Raw genomic sequence first — 17,990 nt, forward strand, 5'->3', positions numbered from 1 at the left:
ATTTACCTTTGCTGGCTCCAGCGGGGGCGCTGTGGCTGCTTTCGGCTCGGAAATAGACGGAAATACCCGATCTCCGTCGGGTCCGCTCTACTGCGCAGGCGCCGGAAACTTGCGCCTGCGCAGTAGAGCAGACCCGACGGCGATCGGGTATTTCCGCCTACTTCGGCGCCGACAGCCATCAGAGCGCCTGCGCAGGAGCCAGGAAGGTAAATATTGCGTCACGGCTGTACAGAGGGCTACAGCGAGACCCCCGAGGGAAGCAGGACGGCGTGGGAAGCCTCATTAGGATCCTGAGGCTTCCCCCACCCGAGGTGAGTACCCCCCCAGGGGCCGTTTTGTCGTTACAGTTCCTCTTTAAAGCAGCAGGAGACCATCAAGTGTGCCTTTGGCATCACAGAAAAATGGGAAAAAAGATGCCTGTTGTGGGCCCAGGAATTACGACCATGCTCCTTGCCACCATGCTTGGCACTGCTTCCATGGCCAGCTCAGTCACCTGACCTCAATCCTATTGCGTGGGACGGAGTCGAACGATCACTTCTAAGCTTGGAAACTCCACCATCCCATCTGAGCCAACTCGGAGCTGCCATTATGTCAGCAGGGCCAACATTCCCCAGCAACAGTATCAGCATGTTGCGGAGTCCAGGCCAAGAGGAATATCGGCTGTAATCAGAGCTAATGGTGGACCAACTCCTTATTAGAAGATGTCTAATTTTGTGGCCACTCGGTGTAGATTTGCATTAGTCTAAGCGCTTGTGAATTGAGGTACACAGAGTGTTTCCAATAACATCATGAAAGAAACAGGAAGTGTACATTCCGTGTAATGGAGGATGACAGAGGTTGTTTGCATGTGTCTAGAGTAAAAGCTGGAACAGTGAAAAGGGAAGTTCAGGTAGTATTTAAAGAGACACTTAAGTCAAACAAAAAAATGAGTTTTACTCACCTGGGGCTTCCAATAGCCCCCTGCAGCTGTCCGGTGCCCTCGCCGTCTCCCTCCGATCCTCCTGGCCACGCCGGCAGCCACTTCCTGTTTCGGTGACAGCAGCTGACAGGCTGGGGACGCGAGTGATTCTTCGCGTTCCTGGCCACAATAGCACCATCTATGCTGCTATAGCATATATCATATACCATATAGCAGCATAGAGGGTGCTAATGTGTCTGGGAACGCGAAGAATCACTCGCGTCCCCAGCCTGTCAGCTCCTGTCACCGAAACAGGAAGTGGCTGCCGGTGGGGCCAGGAGGATCGGAGGAAGACGGCGAGGGCACCGGACAGCTGCAGGGGGCTATTGGAAACCACAGGTGAGTAAAACTCATTTTTTTTTGTTTGACTTAAGTGTCCCTTTAAAGGAAGTCTGATGGGCGCAGTATGAAGGCTGCCATCGGGCCTGTGGAGTTCAGGAGTCAGAGCTTGGGTACCTGGAGTCGGAGGTTTCATGAACGGAGGAGTGTAAGTCCGATTACATTTGTACTGACTCCACAACCCTGGCTGCCATATTGCTCTCTTATTTTAAGAATGACAGCTGCCTGAAGCAGAATATTTGCATTTAATATAGGTAGTCCTTGGTTGCCTGGTTACCGAAAGAGATGGGTTCTGTAGTTTGTTCTTATCCTTAACCTGTCCATAAATTGATACACTGTGCTATCTCTGTCCCCTGTACCTCCCCTATGCCCCTCCCCCTGCTCCAGTGTCCCCATCTGTCACCTCCGCCCCCCCACCCCCCAGTGTGTTACCTCTGTGCCCACTGTGTCACCTCTGTCCCTCTGTGTCACTTCTGTTGCCCCACTTTGTTACCTTTGTTGTAGCCTCCAGAGGCTTCACATGTCCTGCAGCAGACCACCGCTGCTGCCCAGGACCCTCTCGTAAATCGTGTCCACTTTATGCAGGAGCACGCCTGTACTGTGCCTGCACAAGTATGGCCGCACCTGCACAGTAGCATCTGATAAACTCTTGTTGTAATGTTTTGGGGATCTGTGTGCGGCAATGGTAGGACCAGGAGGATGTGAGTAGGCTCTGCTGGTTCCCTTTTCTTAGTTAACTATCTGTATTATTTGTAATTTTCTTTGCCTTTGGTACTTTTTGGTGTCACTAGCTGAGACTCAATCCCTCAGGTGCCAGTTCAGGGCCACATTCTGTACAGACATGTTGCTAGCCTACCGGCTAGGGTTATGTTATGTCACTATGGAGTGGGACAGAGGGATGGCAGGGGGAGGGATAAGGAGAGAGGCCAGCCTGTCCTCGGATCTGATGATCTGGAAAGCCATTTTTGTCTTGCTGACACATCAGAGAAAGGCGGGACTGCTGTATACACGCTAGATCTCTGGCAGAGGCACCCCGTGTGGCCGAGAGAAACCAAAGGTATGTGCCAGGCTTTAGTGAGTGGAGTGGGTCCTTCAGAGGCTCCCCGTCTCCCTCCACCTCACGGTTTCAGCACTGTGTCCTCCTGAAGCTCGCAGTACAGCTACGCTTTCCCTCATTTCCTGCAGAGGCTCCTCCCTCCACCTCGCGGTTCCATCACTCTGTACTCCTGAAGCTCGCAGTACAGCTACGCTCTCCCTCATTTCCGGCAGAGGCTCCTCCCTCCAACTCCCGGTTCCAGCACTCTGTCCTCCTGAAGCTCGCAGTACATCTACGGTCTTCCTCATTTCCGGCAGAAGCTCCTCCCTCCTCCTCGTGGTTCCAGCACTCTGTCCTCCTGAAGCTCGCAGTACAGTTACGCTCTCCCTCATTTCCAGCAGAGGCTCCTCCCTCCACCTCATGGTTCCAGCACTCTGTCCTCCTGAAGCTCGCAGTACAGCTATGCTCTCCCTCATTTCCTGCAGAGGCTCCTCCCTCCACCTTGCGGTTCCAGCGCTGTGTCCTCCTGAAGCTCGCAGTACAGCTACGCTCTCCCTCATTTATGGCACAGGCTCCTCCCTCCCCCTCGCGGTTCCAGCACTCTGTCCTCCTGAAGCTCGCAGTACAGCTACGCTCTCCCTCATTTCCGGCACAGGCTCCTCCCTCCACCTCGCGGTTCCAGCGCTCTGTCCTCCTGAAGCTCGCAGTACAGCTACACTCTCCCTCATTTCCTGCAGAGGCTCCTCCCTCCACCTCGCGGTTCCAGCGCTCTGTCCTCCTGAAGCTCGCAGTACAGCTACGCTCTCCCTCATTTATGGCACAGGCTCCTCCCTCCACCTCACGGTTCCAGCGCTGTGTCCTCCTTAAGCTCGCAGTACAGCTACGCTCTCCCTCATTTCCGGCAGAGGCTCCTCCCTCCCCCTCGCGGTTCCAGCACTCTGTCCTCCTGAAGCTCGCAGTACAGCTACGCTCTCCCTCATTTCCGGCAGAGGCTCCTCCCTCCACCTCGCGGTTCCAGCATTCTGACCTCCTGAAGCTCGCAGTGCAGCTACGCTCTCCATCATTTCCGGCAGAGGCTCCTCCCTCCACCTCGCGGTTCCAGCACTCTGTCCTCCTCCTGAAGCTCGCAGTACAGCTACGCTCTCCCTCATTTCCTGCAGAGGCTCCTCCCTCCACCTCGCGGTTCCAGCGCTTTGACTCCCTGAAGCTCGCAGTACAGCTACGCTCTCCATCATTTCCGGCAGAGGCTCCTCCCTCCAACTCCCGGTTCCAGCACTCTGTCCTCCTGAAGCTCGCAGTACAGCTACGCTCTCCCTCATTTCCTGCAGAGGCTCCTCCCTCCACCTCGCGGTTCCAGCGCTCTGACCTCCTGAAGCTCGCAGTACAGCTACGCTCTCCAGCATTTCCAGCAGAGGCTCCTCCCTCCACCTCGCGGTTCCAGCACTCTGTCCTCCTGAAGCTCGCAGTACAGCTATGCTCTCCCTCATTTCCTGCAGAGGCTCCTCCCTCCACCTCACGGTTCCAGCTCTCTGTCCTTCTGAAGCTCGCAGTACAGCTACACTCTCCCTCATTTCCTGCAGAGGCTCCTCCCTCCACCTCGCGGTTCCAGCGCTGTGTCCTCCTGAAGCTCCCAGTACAGCGACGCTCTCCATCATTTCCGGCGGAGGCTCCTCCCTCCACCTCGCGGTTCCAGCACTCTGTCCTCCTGAAGCTCGCAGTACAGCTACGCTCTCCCTCATTTCCTGCAGAGGCTCCTCCCTCCACCTCGCGGTTCCAGCGCTTTGACTCCCTGAAGCTCGCAGTACAGCTACGCTCTCCATCATTTCCGGCAGAGGCTCCTCCCTCCAACTCCCGGTTCCAGCACTCTGTCCTCCTGAAGCTCGCAGTACAGCTACGCTCTCCCTCATTTCCTGCAGAGGCTCCTCCCTCCACCTCGCGGTTCCAGCGCTTTGACTCCCTGAAGCTCGCAGTACAGCTACGCTCTCCCTCATTTCCAGCAGAGGCTCCTCCCTCTACCTCGCGGTTCCAGCACTCTGTCCTCCTCCTGAAGCTCGCAGTACAGCTACGCTCTCCCTCATTTCCTGCAGAGGCTCCTCCCTCCACCTCGCGGTTCCAGCGCTCTGACCTCCTGAAGCTCGCAGTACAGCTACGCTCTCCAGCATTTCCAGCAGAGGCTCCTCCCTCCAACTCCCGGTTCCAGCACTCTGTCCTCCTGAAGCTCGCAGTACAGCTACGCTCTCCCTCATTTCCTGCAGAGGCTCCTCCCTCCACCTCACGGTTCCAGCTCTCTGTCCTTCTGAAGCTCGCAGTACAGCTACACTCTCCCTCATTTCCTGCAGAGGCTCCTCCCTCCACCTCGCGGTTCCAGCGCTGTGTCCTCCTGAAGCTCCCAGTACAGCTACGCTCTCCATCATTTCCGGCGGAGGCTCCTTCCTCCACCTCGCGGTTCCAGCGCTCTGACCTCCTGAAGCTCGCAGTACAGCTACGCTCTCCATTTCCGGCAGAGGCTCCTCCCTCCACCTCGCGGTTCCAGCACTCTGTCCTTCTGAAGCTCGCAGTACAGCTACGCTCTCCCTCATTTCCTGCAGAGGCTCCTCCCTCCACCTCGCGGTTCCAGCGCTCTGTCCTCCTGAAGCTCGCAGTACAGCTACGCTCTCCCTCATTTCCTGCAGAGGCTCCTCCCTCCACCTCGCGGTTGCAGCGCTGTGTCCTCCTGAAGCTCCCAGTACAGCGACGCTCTCCCTCACTTCCTGCAGAGGCTCCTCCCTCCACCTCGCGGTTTCAGCGCTCTGACCTCCTGCAGCTCGCGGTACAGCTACGCTCTCCATCATTTCCTGCAGAGGCTCCTCCCTCCACCTCGCGGTTCCAGCACTCTGTCCTCCTGAAGCTCGCAGTACAGCTACGCTCTCCATTTCCGGCAGAGGCTCCTCCCTCCACCTCGCGGTTCCAGCGCTCCGTCCTCCTGAAGCTCGCAGTACAGCTACACTCTTCCTCATTTCCTGCAGAGGCTCCTCCCTCCACCTCGCGGTTCCAGCGCTCTGTCCTCCTGAAGCTCGCAGTACAGCTACGCTCTCCATCATTTCCGGCAGAGGCTCTTCCCTCCACCTCGCGGTTCCAGCACTCTGTCCTCCTGAAGCTCGCAGTACAGCTACGCTCCCCCTCATTTCCTGCAGAGGCTCCTCCCTCCACCTCACGGTTCCAGCTCTCTGTCCTTCTGAAGCTCGCAGTACAGCTACGCTCTCCCTCATATCTGGCAGAGGCTCCTCCCTCCACCTCGCGGTTCCAGCGCTCTGTCGTCCTGAAGCTCGCAGTACAGCTACGCTCTCCCATCATTTCCTGCAGAGGCTGCTCCCTCCACCTCGCGGTTCCAGCGCTCTGACCTCCTGAAGCTCGCAGTACAGCTACGCTCTCCCTCATTTCCGGCACAGGCTCCTCCCTCCACCTCGCGGTTCCAGCGCTCTGTCCTCCTGAAGCTCGCAGTACAGCTACACTCTCCCTCATTTCCTGCAGAGGCTCCTCCCTCCACCTCGCGGTTCCAGCGCTCTGTCCTCCTGAAGCTCGCAGTACAGCTACGCTCTCCCTCATTTCCTTCAGAGGCTCCTCCCTCCACCTCGCGGTTCCAGCGCTGTGTCCTCCTGAAGCTCGCAGTGCAGCTACGCTCTCCATTTCCGGCAGAGGCTCCTCCCTCCACCTCGCGGTTCCAGCACTCTGTCCTCCTCCTGAAGCTCGCAGTACAGCTACGCTCTCCCTCATTTCCGGCACAGGCTCCTCCCTCCACCTCGCGTTTCCAGCACTCTGTTCTCCTGAAGCTCGCGGTACAGCTACGCTCTCCCTCATTTCCTGCAGAGGCTCCTCCCTCCACCTCGCGGTTCCAGCGCTGTGTCCTCCTGAAGCTCGCAGTACAGCTACGCTCTCCCTCATTTCCTTCAGAGGCTCCTCCCTCCACCTCGCGGTTCCAGCGCTGTGTCCTCCTGAAGCTCGCAGTACAGCTACGCTCTCCCTCATTTCCTTCAGAGGCTCCTCCCTCCACCTCGCGGTTCCAGCGCTGTGTCCTCCTGAAGCTCGCAGTACAGCTACGCTCTCCCTCATTTCCTTCAGAGGCTCCTCCCTCCCCCTCGCGGTTCCAGCACTCTGTCCTCCTGAAGCTCGCAGTACAGCTATGCTCTCCCTCATTTCCTGCAGAGGCTCCCCCCTCCTCCTCGTGGTTCCAGCGCTCTGTCCTCCTGAAGCTCGCAGTACAGCTACGCTCTCCCTCATGTTGGAGATTGGCCGCATTGTGTCTATAAAGTATCACTGACCAGCTTGGACTGCACAGAAAAGCCTAGCCTGATCAGGCCTCTGCTTACCACACCTGTGCAAGATGTCACAGGAGCTTGTCCACAGTATTCTGGAAAACACCACGCTGGAGGTGGCAGGGAAGCCGCTGCATCATCCAAAGATGGGAAGGGGTGTTCCGGATCTTATCACTAACCATTAGAAATTGCCGTGATCTGACTAACATCCTCACAAAACTAATTGTGACTGAAAATGACTTGTAAGTTTAGTTAGGCCAGGGGTGGAAGTCCAGAGCCGCAGGTTTCAGGCACCAGCTCCAGAGACAGCAACTGGAGAAGAAAACCAAAAGTATCACCTTTCCCCCCAGCACCCTTCTCTCTCCACCCACCAGCAGTAATGCACCTGAAACATGGATACTTATCTGTCCTGTGAATCACTGATGGGCAATGATGCTGCTTCCTGCTCCTCCCTCCTGGAGAGATGCATTCTGGGAGGGAGAAGTGTGGCTAAGGGGACATTCATTACCATTGTCAGTCATGATGCAACAGGTGTGTGGCCAGCCTACTGCTCCAGCTCCTTTCCTTCCTGCGGCAGCTGCTGGGGACTGTAAAGGGGAACAGGCCAGTTGCATTTGGCTTGGCGTTCGGTTGTCACCTGGTATAATCACCCTGGGCGTCCTTCCTTTGAGCGCGGCCATACTTCTCCTAGGCAGTAGCACGAGCGGCTGTGGCCCAGTACAGCTCGTGCCAGAACAGGAGCACCGCCCAATGTGATTTCCAGCAAGCCCTTGTCAGAAATCTGTGGGGGTCTGCGAGCGGCAGTAGGGTACTGGGGGGGGGGGACGCTATATGGGACCACAGGATCCAGATGTTTCCCTCCTTTTAGGCACGTTGAGCTTTGCCTCAGATACACTTTAGGCCTGGTTCACACTACAAGAGCTTGTCTGAGCGCTTTGTGGTTTGAGAAGCTACTGAAATGCTTTGTGTGTGTTCTCACTGGAGCGATGTGATTTTGTAAAAATCCCCCATAGCATTGCATTAGCAAGAGCTGTACAAATCACTAGCGATTAACCACCTGAGGGCCGCAGTGTTAACCCCCCCCCCCCCCCCCCCAGCTTTAAGGCCTCACTGCAGGGCCTCACAACTCAGCACACAAGTGATTTCCCCCCCCCCCCCCCCTTTCTCCCCACCAACAGAGATCTCTGTTGGTGGGCTCTGATCCCTCCCCCAATGTTTATTTTTTTTTTTATAAACAGCAGGAGATGCGCGTGCAGCAGCAATCAACGTGGAGCGGTCTGCAAGCAGTTAAAAAGCTCTTGTGTGAGGAAGCCTGAAAGTTGGCTGATGAGCAATTCCTCCCCATCAGCAATAGTTTTCCTCTGTTTTCACCTTATCTATGTTACTTTTTAAACAGAAACCAGAGACCGGGGATGATACATACCTGGGGCTTCCTCCAGCCCCATGCACACAGATCCCTCCCACGGCGCTGGCGTCCACTGCCTGCAGCTCCGGTACAGGGTCCTGTAACTTCCTCCAGTCACGGCCTGTCTGTGCAAGAGGAAGCGCTCTCTACATATCTCTCCACTTCTCTTATCTATCTCCCCCCCCCCCCCAATCAGAGGCCTGGGATCGCCGATCTCCGTTTACTGCCGCAGCAGCGACGTAGGATGTAAACACAGGGGATTTCTTCCCCACATGTTTACATTTCGCCTGCGAGCCGCGGTCGGAGGCTTGCAGGCTGTTCACAGAGACACCCTCCGTGAACTGACACGGAACCACAAACGACCAGCCGCCGCCTATCGGCGTTAGGCGGTCGTTATGTGGTTAAACTCCCAAAGAGAAAAATTATATTATAATTAAGGTAAGAAAAGTGGCATTAAAATGAAGTTAATCAGGAACAACTAGCTTTGATTATTTTGCTTGTAAATGTGTGTAAAGGTTATTTTTATTAATTAGGTGATAAATAAGTCATTTATTAGAAGTTTTGTGAATAGAGCCCGATCCCTTACAGGAGGGGGCGTGTCCTGAGCTGCCAGGGCTGTACAAAGTTTACACCTGTGATGTTGAGGGGTCATTTTTATTTTAGTACCCCCCTTTAAATTAGGATTATTCGCACAAAAAGCCTTCTAATAAACAGTTTATTGGACCCGTATAGCAGTAGATAAGTTGTTTCAGTAATAACGAGGAGAGTTTTCAGCAGATCAGTACACAACATGTATGTTTAAGCAGCGCTTGTATTTTCTGTACACACAGTTGTATAATAAGCGGTTTATAGGCTGGGACCCACTAGAGCGATTTTGCGAGCTTTTAGGGAGCGATTCAAAACTCTAGCGATTTCCCTAAACCAGGGGTCTGCAACCTTTAAGACATAAAGAGCCACTTGGACCCGTTTCCGAAAAGAGAAAAAAACTGGGAGCCGCAAAACCATTATAAAACAAATCTAACACTGCATATATTGCTTCTTACCTTAATGCTATATACAGGATCAGATATGACCCCAATATGCACAAATCGTTAGCAGATATGACCCCAATATGCACAAATTGTTAGCAGATATGACCCCAATATGCACAAATTGTTAGCAGATATGACCCCAATATGCACAAATTGTTAGCAGATATGACCCCAATATGCACAAATCGTTAGCAGATATGACCCCAATATGCACAAATCGTTAGCAGATATGACCCCAATATGCACAAATCGTTAGCAGATATGACCCCAATATGCACAAATCGTTAGCAGATATGATCCCAATATGCACAATCCTCAGCAGATATGACCCCCATATGCACAAATCGTTAGCAGATATGACCCCAATATGCACAATCCTTCAGCAGATCTGACCCCAATATGCACAATCCTCAGCAGATCTGACCCCAATATGCACAATCCTCAGCAGATCTGACCCCAATATGCACAATCCTTCAGCAGATCTGAACCCAATATGCACAATCCTTCAGCAGATATGACCCCCATATGCACAAATCGTTAGCAGATATGACACCAATATGCACAATCCTTCAGCAGATCTGACCCCAATATGCACAATCCTTCAGCAGATCTGACCCCAATATGCACAATCCTTCAGCAGATCTGACCCCAATATGCACAATCCTTCAGCAGATCTGACCCCAATATGCACCAGTGTTCTCCCCAGGCCTAATTAGGTGGGCGGGCCGCCCGGCTGTTTTGAAACCCCGCCCGCCTGTTTTGAAACCCCGGCGGCATCATTTTGAAAAGTATTTTCTCATCCTGAGCGGCGATCCTCGAGAAAATGGCAGCCGCGCAGGGGACACTTTACAAGCCGAAGTTCCCTCCCTCACAGTGGAGTAAGCAGCTCTCCCAGTCTTCAGCAGCGATAGGTGAACTGGGTGGATGAGTCGGCTTCCTCCACAAATCAACGCGTGTCCGCCCCGCCCTCCGGCCAATAGGAGGCTGCCTCGCTGTGGACCCGCCCCCCAGTGGTTGGCACGCGCGCCGCTGGCTGAGGCGGATCGTGGAAACCCGGCAAACGGAACGGATGAGTGCCCCTGCCAGCACCCTGTCTGAAAGTGTGGAGCGAGTGATGCAACTGGGAGACACCTTCACGAAGCAGCCGGAGGAGGACCGGATTACACACCATTCTATGTAAGGAGCAACCGGCTGCCCTGCTATCTGAGAGGGAGGGGGGAGCTACCTAACTACCCACCCATCCCACCAGCCTGACCTACTCATCCCCCCCACCACTAGCCACCAGCCTGACCTCCTCACCCCCACCCCACTAGCCACCAGCCTGACCTCCTCACCCCCACCCCACCAGCCTGACCTCCTCACCCCCACCCCACTAGCCTGACCTACTCATCCCCCCCACCACTAGCCACCAGCCTGACCTCCTCACCCCCACCCCACTAGCCACCAGCCTGACCTACTTACCCACCCACCCATTCCACTAGCCACCAGCCTAACATCCTCACCCCCACCCCACTAGCCTGACCTCCTCACCCCCACCCCACTAGCCACCAGCCTGACCTACTTACCCACCCACCCATTCCACTAGCCACCAGCCTAACATCCTCACCCCCACCCCACTAGCCACCAGCCTGACCTACTCACCCCCACCCCACTAGCCACCAGCCTGACCTCCTCACCCCCACCCCACTAGCCACCAGCCTGACCTCACCCCCACCCCACTAGCCACCAGCCTGACCTCACCCCCACCCCACTAGCCACCAGCCTGACCTACTTACCCACCCACCCATTCCACTAGCCACCAGCCTAACATCCTCACCCCCACCCCACTAGCCACCAGTCTGACCTCCTCACCCCCACCCCACTAGCCACCAGCCTGACCTCCTCACCCCCACCCCACTAGCCACCAGCCTGACCTCACCCCCACCCCACTAGCCACCAGCCTGACCTACTTACCCACCCACCCATTCCACTAGCCACCAGCCTAACATCCTCACCCCCACTAGCCACCAGTCTGACCTCCTCACCCCCACCCCACTAGCCACCAGCCTGACCTCCTCACCCCCACCCCACTAGCCACCAGCCTGACCTCCTCACCCCCACCCCACTAGCCACCAGCCTGACTTGCTTACCCACCCACATCACTAGCCACCAGCCTGACTTGCTTACCCACCCACATCACTAGCCACCAGCCTGACTTGCTTACCCACCCACATCACTAGCCACCAGCCTGACCTCACCCCCACCCCACTAGCCACCAGCCTGACCTCACCCCCACCCCACTAGCCACCAGCCTGACCTCCTCACCCCCACCCCACAAGCCACCAGCCTGACCTCCTCACCCCCACCCCACTAGCCACCAGCCTGACCTACTTACCCACCCACATCACTAGCCACCAGCCTGACCTACTTACCCACCCACCCCACTAGCCACCAGCCTGACCTACTTACCTACCCGCCCCACTAGCCACCAGCCTATCCTTCCTACCCACACCACTAGCCAGCAGCCTTAAGTACCTATCTACCCCACTAGCCAGCAGCCTGACCTACCTAACACACTAGTCCACCTCACTAGCCACCAGCCTGACCTACCTACCCACTCCACCAGTCTGACCTACATTTGGGGTAATCGGTCTTGCATTTGACATTTTGAGTAATGGTTTATGCATTGGAAATGTTGAGTAATAGTTTCTACATTGGATATCTGGGGTATTGGAAATGCTGCCTTAATATGTGTTTTTGGGGGGGGGGAACGTGTAATTACCATTATGGCCTAGCTGTGTTTTGGGGATAAAAAAAAAAATCAGGGCCCTTTTGGGTTACACTGTTATAATACAGTTGGCTATGCCCATGTTATAGCCACGCCTATTTTCCAGCACGTCATGGCCACGCCCATTTTATGCCACCCGGCTACTTTTTCATGCCACCCGGCTGGAAAAAAATTCTGGGGAGAACACTGTGCACAATCCTTCAGCAGATCTGACCCCAATATGCACAATCCTTCAGCAGATCTGACCCCAATATGCACAATCCTTCAGCAGATCTGGCCCCAATAGGCACAATCCTTCAGCAGATCTGACCCCAATAGGCACAATCCTTCAGCAGATCTGACCCCAATAGGCACAATCCTATAGCAGATCTGACCCCAATAGGCACAATCCTTCAGCAGATCTGACCCCAATATGCACAATCCTTCAGCAGATCTGACCCCAATATGCACAATCCTTCAGCAGATCTGACCCCAATAGGCACAATCCTTCAGCAGATCTGACCCCAATAGGCACAATCCTTCAGCAGATCTGACCCCAATAGGCACAATCCTTCAGCAGATCTGACCCCAATAGGCACAATCCTTCAGCAGATCTGACCCCAATAGGCACAATCCTTCAGCAGATCTGACCCCAATAGGCACAATCCTTCAGCAGATATGACCCCAATATGCACAATTTTTCAGCAGATCTGACCCCAATAGGCACAATCCTTAAGCAGATCTGACCCCAATATGCACAATCCTTCAGCAGATCTGACCCCAATAGGCACAATCCTTCAGCAGATATGAAAAGAAAAACCCATTTACTCACCTAGTCAGAAGACCTCCTGTCACGATCTCCTCCTGTCCCGACCTCCTTGTGGCGCGCAACTCCCACGATCCTCTTCCTTCCCGACGTCACGTCCTGCCTGCATTACACTGCAGGGCTACGGGAAAATGGCCGCCCTAAGCCCTGCACTGCACCGGTCCGGCGGCCTCTCTGATAGGCTGCTGGCCAGCGGCAGCACACGTCACACACGCGCCGCAGCCACTGACACACACTACCTGAGCCGCCGCCTAGGAGCCGCGGCAAATGGAAAGAAGAGCCGCATGCGGCTCTGGAGCCACAGGTTGCCTGCCCTTGCCTTAAACGCTCAGCTAATGTTATTAGATGGGCCAAATTCCACTGGAGCGATTGCGATTACCAAATCGCAAAACGCAGGACTTGCAGCATTTTTAGCGTTTCTGCAATGTAAAGTGTATAAACGCTGGAATAATCGCTCATCAAAACCTACACAGAGCGACCTTGCTAGCGTTTTGAAGTTACTGCACACTGTAAAAAATTTTTTAAATTAATTGAAAGGGCCAATCAGAATTAAAAACGCTAATCGCTACACAATCTCTGGCAGAACGCTTACACCTTTTTTAAAATCGCTACCAAAATGGGCATAAAACGCTCATGAAATCGCTTACAAACCGCTATGGATGGTCGTGGGGTTTAGATCGCATTGTTTGGATCCACTGATGGAGGCCGCATGCAAATACATTTTGACAAATTGCAGGATCGGTAATGAAGATGACTTTTATGGTGCCGCTGCCAGGGCCGGCTGTATTAGGATGCAGCGCAGGAAGCCATGTTATAACGTTCAACCACTTATAACTTTAGGGAAAATTGTGTCGGTGATCTGATGCCTTAAGTGTTCCTGGGTGAAAGTCATGAATTATATATATATTCACCTTTTTGTGTTTTTGTACGGCTATTAAAAGCCGTGTGCTGTATTTGGGGCTGACGGCGCGCTGGATAGATGCTGCAGGATGAGTGCTGGCCTAATCTGTGCTTTCATGTAACGTTTGGCTGTAAGTAGACCCCTTAATTGATGGAAGACAATGCAGCCTCTCCCAGGGTCTCCTTCTCGCGTCTCTTCCTGATATCTTCTCAGTTTTATGGGCAGCATTAGGACACATTTTCCCATCCTATAGCAATAACTAAAAAATGAGGAAGTGCTGTTCGCAGTGTGTGGTCACAGGCCAAGCCTACTGGGGCATTCCAGCCTAGAAGTTCCAGGGGTTTATTTTAAAGAGAACCTGAAGGAAGAAGTATATGGTGGCTGCTATATTTATATATTGCCTTTTAAACAATACCAGTTGCCTGGCAGCCCTGCTGATCTATTTGGCTTCAGTAGTGTGTGAATCACACCAGGAACAAGCATGCAGCTAATCTTGTCAGAACTGACGATGTCAGAAACACCTGATCTGCTGCATGCTTGTTCAGGGGCTAAGGCTAAATGTAGAGAATCAGCAGGGCAGCCAGGCAACTGGTATTGATTTAAAGGAAATAAATATGGCCGCCTCCATAGCCCTCTGACTTCAGTTGTCCTGTAAGAATTGATATGTTCGTGCTTCCATGAATAACTCATTGAGTTACACGCTGGTTAGCGTTGCTCCTGCTTGGGTAGTTCCTGATGCACATGTTAAAGGAGTACTGTAGGGGGAAGAAAGAGTTGAACTTACCTGGGCCTCAGCATAGGTCCTGTGCCCGCACAGCCACTCACCAATGCGCCAGTCCCCACCGCCGGTTCACTTCTGGAATTTGCAAATGTAAAGTCGCAAAACCACTGCACCAGTGCGACCGCGTCCTCTCTCCTGGTGACATCACTGGGGGAGTACTGCGTAGGTGCAGACTTACTGCGCCTGCGCAGTACGTCCCCGGTGGTGTCCGGTGCAGTGGTGTTGCGACTTTCAATTCGCAAATTCCAGAAGTGAACCGGTGGCAGGGATTGGCGCATCGGTGAGTGGCTGTGCAGGCACAAGACATCTGCAGGGGACTGTTAGAAGCCCCAGGTAAGTTCAAATTCTTTATTTTTATCTGGTAAACAAGTAATAAGGATTCTAACCAGGCAATCCAAAAGTTAACATCACTATTACTTTTCTTATTGATAAATGAGCATTCCCCACTTTCCCTGACTCTTATTTGGTACACAGAAACATTGGTACACAAAAGAGAAGTTGCAGGGCATGCTGGGTTGTCCTATTCTGCTTCTCTAAGACTTAAGACTTAACTAATGCAGCCTGATTGGTTGAAGCCTCTTTCCCTCCTGTTTTCCCCTCCCACACCTCTGTTCCTCTCTGATTGGCCAATATTTCTCATGCTGAGACAATGCACTTTCTATAGTGAAGGGCGGGCAAATCAGGCAGAGGAGAGTAAGGGAGGAAATGACATCAGGGTTGGCTTCTAAATAGCCACGCTTAATATGGGAAATGCTAACAAGTGTGGTTTTTTTTTTTCTTTTATTGTAGAAAAATCATACCGTGGACAATGCAATACATATGTTATGTAAGTAGAGCAAGTATAGTGAGATAGTATGTCTGACAGCTCCTATTTAAAGAAAACCTGTGAGGGGTAAAGTCAAGATACTTACCTCCGCTCCGAGGAAAAAGCTGAGCTCATTCAGCTCCATGCTGCGCAGCTGCCAGCCACCTGTCTTCTCTGGACAGGGGAAGACTGGATTTAGGGCACTTTTTTCCCTTTATCTATACTTTAAAGAAATACGGCCGCATCCTTCACCAGTATAAAGAAAGCCTTGCACTTCTCAGGGTATGCTTAAAGGGAACCTGAAGTGAAAGGAATATGGAGGCTGCCATCTTCATTCTCTGATAAACAATGCCAGTTGCCTGGATTTTATGCTGATGATCTGCCTGTAATACTAAGTCACTGGCCTAGAATGAGCATGCAGATCTGATGCTGTCACTCTGGGGTGCCTCCATGTGTTCCAGGGCTGTGACTCCACTGGCTGCATGCTTGTACCAGGGCTATGACTTCACTGGCCTGCATGCTTGTTGCAGGGCTGTGACTCCACTGGCTGCATGCTTGTTGCAGGGCTGTGACTCCACTGGCTGCATGCTTGTTGCAGGGCTGTGACTCCACTGGCTGCATGCTTGTTGCAGGGCTGTGACTCCACTGGCTGCATGCTTGTTGCAGGGCTGTGACTCCACTGGCTGCATGCTTGTTGCAGGGCTGTGACTCCACTGGCTGCATGCTTGTTGCAGGGCTGTGACTCCACTGGCTGCATGCTTGTTGCAGGGCTGTGACTCCACTGGCTGCATGCTTGTTGCAGGGCTGTGACTCCACTGGCTGCATGCTTGTTGCAGGGCTGTGACTCCACTGGCTGCATGCTTGTTGCAGGGCTGTGACTCCACTGGCTGCATGCTTGTTGCAGGGCTGTGACTCCACTGGCTGCATGCTTGTTGCAGGGCTGTGACTCCACTGGCTGCATGCTTGTTGCAGGGCTGTGACTCCGCTGGCTGCATGCTTGTTGCAGGGCTGTGACTCCGCTGGCTGCATGCTTGTTGCAGGGCTGTGACTCCGCTGGCTGCATGCTTGTTGCAGGGCTGTGACTCCGCTGGCTGCATGCTTGTTGCAGGGCTGTGACTCCGCTGGCTGCATGCTTGTTGCAGGGCTGTGACGCCGCTGGCTGCATGCTTCTCACTTCAGCTTCCTTGTAATGCATGCCGTAAATTTGCTTATTTCTTTCTTAGATCCGCAGCCGGTGCTCAGCTATTTGTGCATGAGTAATGTCTGTTATGTCATTTCTGAAAATAACTAATTGGCTTCTGCTTTCTGAGCAAACCGTCCTTGTTTGCCTTTTCTTCAGTTACCCAGTAGAAAGTTAATTGGCACATAAATAAAATGAGAATATTCTTGCTGAAGGAAAGCCTAGTATATTTACATGCTTAGCCTTGTCTTCCTATCATGGACAGCAGTGTTCTTCCCAGAAATTATTTCCAGCCGGGTGGCATGAAAAAGTAGCCGGGTGGGGGAATATGAGAGAATGCAGGGCTGGTGCGTTTCTGTGCGCAACTCTGCTTACAGCATAGGAGAAGGTGAGCTGATAACAGCCGGGTGCTCACCAAAACTAGCCGGGCGGGGCACCCGACTAAAAGAGCGCACTGGACGGTGCAGGGCCATCATCTACATGCATAGCCATGTCTTCCCATCATGGACAATTCAGGGCCGTCATGTAGAATGGCAGGACCTGTGGAGACAAAAAGAACACTCTGACACCGGGAGCCATATGAAGGGTTGCGTTATAGAAGAGATAGTATACTCTATTGATAGTATACCATATTATTATTATTATTATTATTTAGTATTTATATAGCGCCGACATATTACGCAGCGCTGTACAGTGTGTGTATATGTATGTGTATATGTATGTATGTATATATATATATATATATATATATATATATATATATATATATATATATATATATATATATATATATATATATATATATATATCTCTCTCTCTATCTATCTATCTATCTATCTATCTATATATCTATCTTGTCACTAACTGTCCCTCACAGGAGCTCACAATCTAATCCCTACCATTGCCATATGTCTATATTATGTAGTGTAAGTACTGTAGTCTAGGGCCAATTTTTAGGTGGAACCAATTAACTTATCCGTATGTTTTTGGAATGTGGGAGGAAACCGGAGTGCCCGGAGGAAACCCACGCAGACACGGAGAGAACATACAAACTCTTTGCAGATAGTGCCCTGGCTGGGATTCGAACCAGGGACGAGAACCAAGACGAGAGAGCTAACCACTACGCCACCGTGCTGCCCTACCATATACAAGTGTATATGAATAAGAATGTCTATATTATTATTATTATTGATTTAGAAAGTGCCAACATATTCCGTGGCGCTGTACAAAGTAAGAAACAAACATGGGGTACATAATACAGACAATGGTGTACACCAGTATACAAGATACATAATTAGTGACAAAATACGAAGAATGATACAAATTATAGAATTGGTAAGGACAGTTATAAAATTAACATAATGAATAATGATTTCCAAGACACAATAGGGGGAGAGAGCCCTGCCCTTGTGAGCTTACAGTCTAAAGGGAATTGGGAGAGGGGGGGGGCTAAAGGGGGAGGGGGGAGTATGCAGCAAATATATAGGGGCTGTGTGTTTTAGTACCCTAGTATACTATATGCTTTATCGACTATAAAAAAGCCTTTGATTGTGTCGAACACGATAAGCCGTGGAAAGCCTAAAGGTAGCCATACACTGGTCGATTTGCCATCAGATTCGACCAACAGATAGATCCCTCTCTGATCGAATCTGATCAGAGAGGGATCGTATGGCTACCTTTACTGCAAACA

The 17,990-nt window shown here is 52.5% G+C and overlaps 1 protein-coding gene across 8 annotated transcripts in view; it reads left to right on the forward strand.

Annotated features, from left to right (window-relative positions):
- Nucleotides 1–17,990, forward strand: part of LCOR (ligand dependent nuclear receptor corepressor) — a 202,590-nt gene that overhangs the window by 12,514 nt on the left and 172,086 nt on the right. The window lies entirely within an intron of this gene.

This window comes from Hyperolius riggenbachi, chromosome 10, assembly GCF_040937935.1.
Source record: "Hyperolius riggenbachi isolate aHypRig1 chromosome 10, aHypRig1.pri, whole genome shotgun sequence".
Lineage (NCBI taxonomy): Eukaryota > Metazoa > Chordata > Amphibia > Anura > Hyperoliidae > Hyperolius > Hyperolius riggenbachi.